Genomic DNA, 7,092 nt, shown 5'->3' with positions numbered 1-7,092 from the left:
GGGGTCTTCAACAGACAGTTCCTCCTGGGTCTGCTTCCTATGTTAAAAAAATCCCTCCATTTATACTTTGGAATTGAAAGTGAGGCTTTCATTCATTAGTTACCATCATTTGGAACTATTTCCAAACATTAAATTGAAAGTGAAAGTAGTTTTTTTTTTAAATGTCAAAAATATATAAGAAAATTATATATTATTAATTTATATTATGTAATATAAGATTTTCACATTTCATACTCAAACACCAATATTCTATGGCTAAGCACTGTCAACTGGCCAAATTTCAACCAGATAGCTGTATAAATTAAGAATTTATAACAATTTAAAATAGGCCACCCCTCCAAAAGCTTCCTCTATATCAGGCGTGAGACCACAGTTATTTTTACTATATGTTTCATATAGACACTAACCTGGCTTTTGACTTTATACACACCCCAATTGAAAAACAAGGACATGGCATCTCTAGAACAATTCAAGACACAAAATATAATCACAAGAAAACACCATGTTGACCATTGACCCGACTGTCAAAATTGAGTTCAAATACATAACCCTTACGCCAGGGAGTCAATCGGCTACAAACAACTAATTTTCAGACTTCCACAAGCTATGATTTTTCCAATATTTACATTGAAAACTATCAATTTCTGCAATAGAGTGTCAAATTCAGTCAAGTTCTCTGCAAAAAGAACATTTTTTGCTTCTTTTTCATTCAATTTTAATAAAATATTGATACTTGAACACAAGCACTCTTTGTTTCTGTATTCACATCCGGATCTTGGTCAACGGGGGGCAGATAACTGTGGTCTTGAGCCTATTTAAGCAACATTTTTTCAGAAACAGACTTCAAAACTCCTATAGTTCAGCTTCAGGCTATATGCAACACATACTGAAAGTTTGGCAATGATATATCAAACACTAAATGAATGAGACAAGTATTAGCACCTGTGGTATTTTCATAAAAAGCAGAAACAGCCATTTCCCTCAAATGTTAAGCCGCAAACCTTTGAAGAGCCATTATTTCCTTATGCATTGGAATAATTTGACCAAGTAAAGTTTTCCTTGTAGCTTTTAATGGTGTCTATAGAACAGCACCACAAAACTGGCCTGCCTACTCTTTTAAGATTTTTTCTAAGCAAAATAAAGTTTTTCCACTTCATCGGCTTAGTGTTTTATATAAAAAATGACATAGAGCCCAACTGAAATGCCTCAACTTGTCAAAATTTTGCTTTTCTGGTCCACTTATATACAAAGGTAACAGAACTGTTCAGTTTAACACAAGAAATTTAGTGATAATGTGTTAATAGACAGTCTAAACAACACTATATGCCAAATTGTTGGCTTCCGGGACAAATGGCGCAACAAAGGAAATGGCAAAAAACACACCAAAACTTAAAGATTCATGACAACTGCTAGTGTTTTCATGTATGAGGTGGCTACATGATGTAGAAAATGCAGAGATAGCATTATTATGCCCATTTTTAAAAAAAATTTACTTTAAGAATCTGTTTTGAAGGCTAGATTTGGCATTAAATTCAGAGTACAGCACTTCACTATTGTCTATAAGATGCTTATTTACACCTGATTTGCTATAAATCTCACTCATTGGAATCATTTACACACAAACAAGCACTACAGAGTTGACTAACATCTTCATTCTTCTGAAATATTGGATTCAGAGCTGCATCTCCTGGATTCAGATTGCAGGACTACCGCCTGGGGAAAAGGCCGCAGCTAACTGGAGCTTATTGACACATCATGATCTGCAAGCAAGACACAAAAGCAATGTTTTACACAAATAAAACTATCTGCCACTACTGTTAAAGTTTGAAAAAGGCCTGTAAACACTCATTTGAGGCATACACAACCTTTAATATAGTCATAAATGTGATAAATATGCAGAAAAGTTCATGAATTCAAAGATTTTCAGGACAAATTTAATAGAATATATAGTCTTTTGGACATTTTGCAATCAGTTTTTAACAACTCAAAGGTAAACCTCATCTTATTGAGTACCCAGATGCATTTTGCAAGCATTCAAACCAGACATGCTTAGAATTTCTTCTTACTTGGAGATGGTATTCCTTTCTTGAAAATCCTTGCCGAGAGCCGGTATGGAAAACCACAGAGACCACAGTTTTACCAGCACTGGTTCTTGTCCTTGAAAATTCCTCTGTGGCTACAGCAACCAGGCTGGCTATTAAAATAAGCAATAAATTAGGGTTTTTAAAACATTTATACTGTATTAAGGTTGTGTTTTTTAATGCATTAAGGGAAAAGGCTCTATTCTTTATGAAAGCTGCTCACTTTTTATTTATTTTGCCTTGAGAAATGTCAAGTTTTTCAATGAATAAATTGAATAAATGAATGAATTAATGAATATATATATGAATGATTGATAGAATGAATTAATGAATTAATGAAAGGTGGCATTATTTCTTTAAAATTGGGATCTCATTGTGTTGCTGTGATTGTTAAAGTATATGTTTTCTTGTCCATAAGCTGAAAATCATATGCACACTAAATAAAACATCATTCTGCATCCTATGTGCAGTAAGTTTTGTTTAATTGCTTATAGAATTTGCAATTATTGTAATGTTTGCTTAAAAGAGCAAACAAAATGTGTGAATAGATGCACAATACAGACAAAAGACTGATACAAGTCAGCAGTTTCATTAGAAAATAATATTATTATCAAAGCCACATCAGAAATGATTGACAACATGAAAGAAATTCATTTAGGAATGGAACAGTCTCAATGGGCTTTTATGACCAAACTGTCTCACTTTGTACTTCAGTTTGGATACCATTTTCTAATATATTATCTTGAAGTACTTACAAATTACAGCATGTTGGCAAACACCAAGTACAGCTTGGCCTCTGGTGGGCAGCTTGGTGGGGGGGGGGGGGGGGGGGGGGGTCTTCAACAGACAGTTCCTCCTGGGTCTGCTTCCTATGTTAAAAAAATCCCTCCATTTATACTTTGGAATTGAAAGTGAGGCTTTCATTCATTAGTTACCATCATTTGGAACTATTTCCAAACATTAAATTGAAAGTGAAAGTAGTTTTTTTTTTAAATGTCAAAAATATATAAGAAAATTATATATTATTAATTTATATTATGTAATATAAGATTTTCACATTTCATACTCAAACACCAATATTCTATGGCTAAGCACTGTCAACTGGCCAAATTTCAACCAGATAGCTGTATAAATTAAGAATTTATAACAATTTAAAATAGGCCACCCCTCCAAAAGCTTCCTCTATATCAGGCGTGAGACCACAGTTATTTTTACTATATGTTTCATATAGACACTAACCTGGCTTTTGACTTTATACACACCCCAATTGAAAAACAAGGACATGGCATCTCTAGAACAATTCAAGACACAAAATATAATCACAAGAAAACACCATGTTGACCATTGACCCGACTGTCAAAATTGAGTTCAAATACATAACCCTTACGCCAGGGAGTCAATCGGCTACAAACAACTAATTTTCAGACTTCCACAAGCTATGATTTTTCCAATATTTACATTGAAAACTATCAATTTCTGCAATAGAGTGTCAAATTCAGTCAAGTTCTCTGCAAAAAGAACATTTTTTGCTTCTTTTTCATTCAATTTTAATAAAATATTGATACTTGAACACAAGCACTCTTTGTTTCTGTATTCACATCCGGATCTTGGTCAACGGGGGGCAGATAACTGTGGTCTTGAGCCTATTTAAGCAACATTTTTTCAGAAACAGACTTCAAAACTCCTATAGTTCAGCTTCAGGCTATATGCAACACATACTGAAAGTTTGGCAATGATATATCAAACACTAAATGAATGAGACAAGTATTAGCACCTGTGGTATTTTCATAAAAAGCAGAAACAGCCATTTCCCTCAAATGTTAAGCCGCAAACCTTTGAAGAGCCATTATTTCCTTATGCATTGGAATAATTTGACCAAGTAAAGTTTTCCTTGTAGCTTTTAATGGTGTCTATAGAACAGCACCACAAAACTGGCCTGCCTACTCTTTTAAGATTTTTTCTAAGCAAAATAAAGTTTTTCCACTTCATCGGCTTAGTGTTTTATATAAAAAATGACATAGAGCCCAACTGAAATGCCTCAACTTGTCAAAATTTTGCTTTTCTGGTCCACTTATATACAAAGGTAACAGAACTGTTCAGTTTAACACAAGAAATTTAGTGATAATGTGTTAATAGACAGTCTAAACAACACTATATGCCAAATTGTTGGCTTCCGGGACAAATGGCGCAACAAAGGAAATGGCAAAAAACACACCAAAACTTAAAGATTCATGACAACTGCTAGTGTTTTCATGTATGAGGTGGCTACATGATGTAGAAAATGCAGAGATAGCATTATTATGCCCATTTTTAAAAAAAATTTACTTTAAGAATCTGTTTTGAAGGCTAGATTTGGCATTAAATTCAGAGTACAGCACTTCACTATTGTCTATAAGATGCTTATTTACACCTGATTTGCTATAAATCTCACTCATTGGAATCATTTACACACAAACAAGCACTACAGAGTTGACTAACATCTTCATTCTTCTGAAATATTGGATTCAGAGCTGCATCTCCTGGATTCAGATTGCAGGACTACCGCCTGGGGAAAAGGCCGCAGCTAACTGGAGCTTATTGACACATCATGATCTGCAAGCAAGACACAAAAGCAATGTTTTACACAAATAAAACTATCTGCCACTACTGTTAAAGTTTGAAAAAGGCCTGTAAACACTCATTTGAGGCATACACAACCTTTAATATAGTCATAAATGTGATAAATATGCAGAAAAGTTCATGAATTCAAAGATTTTCAGGACAAATTTAATAGAATATATAGTCTTTTGGACATTTTGCAATCAGTTTTTAACAACTCAAAGGTAAACCTCATCTTATTGAGTACCCAGATGCATTTTGCAAGCATTCAAACCAGACATGCTTAGAATTTCTTCTTACTTGGAGATGGTATTCCTTTCTTGAAAATCCTTGCCGAGAGCCGGTATGGAAAACCACAGAGACCACAGTTTTACCAGCACTGGTTCTTGTCCTTGAAAATTCCTCTGTGGCTACAGCAACCAGGCTGGCTATTAAAATAAGCAATAAATTAGGGTTTTTAAAACATTTATACTGTATTAAGGTTGTGTTTTTTAATGCATTAAGGGAAAAGGCTCTATTCTTTATGAAAGCTGCTCACTTTTTATTTATTTTGCCTTGAGAAATGTCAAGTTTTTCAATGAATAAATTGAATAAATGAATGAATTAATGAATATATATATGAATGATTGATAGAATGAATTAATGAATTAATGAAAGGTGGCATTATTTCTTTAAAATTGGGATCTCATTGTGTTGCTGTGATTGTTAAAGTATATGTTTTCTTGTCCATAAGCTGAAAATCATATGCACACTAAATAAAACATCATTCTGCATCCTATGTGCAGTAAGTTTTGTTTAATTGCTTATAGAATTTGCAATTATTGTAATGTTTGCTTAAAAGAGCAAACAAAATGTGTGAATAGATGCACAATACAGACAAAAGACTGATACAAGTCAGCAGTTTCATTAGAAAATAATATTATTATCAAAGCCACATCAGAAATGATTGACAACATGAAAGAAATTCATTTAGGAATGGAACAGTCTCAATGGGCTTTTATGACCAAACTGTCTCACTTTGTACTTCAGTTTGGATACCATTTTCTAATATATTATCTTGAAGTACTTACAAATTACAGCATGTTGGCAAACACCAAGTACAGCTTGGCCTCTGGTGGGCAGCTTGGTGGGGGGGGGGGTCTTCAACAGACAGTTCCTCCTGGGTCTGCTTCCTATGTTAAAAAAATCCCTCCATTTATACTTTGGAATTGAAAGTGAGGCTTTCATTCATTAGTTACCATCATTTGGAACTATTTCCAAACATTAAATTGAAAGTGAAAGTAGTTTTTTTTTTAAATGTCAAAAATATATAAGAAAATTATATATTATTAATTTATATTATGTAATATAAGATTTTCACATTTCATACTCAAACACCAATATTCTATGGCTAAGCACTGTCAACTGGCCAAATTTCAACCAGATAGCTGTATAAATTAAGAATTTATAACAATTTAAAATAGGCCACCCCTCCAAAAGCTTCCTCTATATCAGGCGTGAGACCACAGTTATTTTTACTATATGTTTCATATAGACACTAACCTGGCTTTTGACTTTATACACACCCCAATTGAAAAACAAGGACATGGCATCTCTAGAACAATTCAAGACACAAAATATAATCACAAGAAAACACCATGTTGACCATTGACCCGACTGTCAAAATTGAGTTCAAATACATAACCCTTACGCCAGGGAGTCAATCGGCTACAAACAACTAATTTTCAGACTTCCACAAGCTATGATTTTTCCAATATTTACATTGAAAACTATCAATTTCTGCAATAGAGTGTCAAATTCAGTCAAGTTCTCTGCAAAAAGAACATTTTTTGCTTCTTTTTCATTCAATTTTAATAAAATATTGATACTTGAACACAAGCACTCTTTGTTTCTGTATTCACATCCGGATCTTGGTCAACGGGGGGCAGATAACTGTGGTCTTGAGCCGTATACTTGTTTATAACGAGACCATGACACTTGGATAGTTGATAAGCATATTAAACACTTATATCTAGATGTATATTAACTCTATTCCAACATTCGAGCGGGAACAACCGAAGGCGTCGAAATTTTACATGTGACAGTTTTAACGGTTGATATCTACACACCGAAGATTCACTGACTACAAGACATATGTAAACCTAGTAAACAAACGTTTTAGACATATTTGAACTGAACACATTTTATAAACCTGTAGAAGAATTGCACATCGCATGAGTGAGAATAAATAGACTCTTACCTACACACATTTATTCTCTACTTGATTATTTGTCATGTCGCTTTTGCACGCAATCCCTATGTACATAAATAAAGTTGAAAATATTACGCAGTCATCAAAATTCAGTGAAATGGATATAGAGGATATTTGTTTATTTCAGTGTAAGATCGTATTTTATTTCACGAGTGTCATAGA

General features: G+C 33.6%; 2 long non-coding RNA genes across 3 annotated transcripts; both read right to left on the bottom strand.

Annotated features, from left to right (window-relative positions):
* On the bottom strand, positions 1-2,905 carry LOC128243574 (uncharacterized). Its single transcript, XR_008262857.1, has 4 exons — positions 2,837-2,905; positions 2,067-2,194; positions 1,647-1,760; positions 1-37 (listed from the first exon to the last, which is right to left on the bottom strand). It is a non-coding gene; the product is annotated as an uncharacterized LOC128243574 (long non-coding RNA).
* Positions 2,906-2,913: 8 nt separating this feature from the next.
* LOC128243573 (uncharacterized) lies at positions 2,914-6,765 on the bottom strand. Of its 2 annotated transcripts, XR_008262856.1 has the most exons (4): positions 5,750-6,765; positions 4,980-5,107; positions 4,560-4,673; positions 2,914-2,950 (listed from the first exon to the last, which is right to left on the bottom strand). It is a non-coding gene; the product is annotated as an uncharacterized LOC128243573 (long non-coding RNA). The 2 variants fall into 2 exon arrangements; XR_008262855.1 differs by having other exon boundaries at positions 4,980-6,765.
* Between the last annotated feature and the right edge of the window lie 327 nt (positions 6,766-7,092).

Source organism: Mya arenaria, chromosome 8 (assembly GCF_026914265.1).
Source record: "Mya arenaria isolate MELC-2E11 chromosome 8, ASM2691426v1".
Lineage (NCBI taxonomy): Eukaryota > Metazoa > Mollusca > Bivalvia > Myida > Myidae > Mya > Mya arenaria.
The sequence above is the reverse complement of the archived record's forward strand: the minus strand, read 5'-3'. Positions and strand labels throughout refer to the sequence as shown.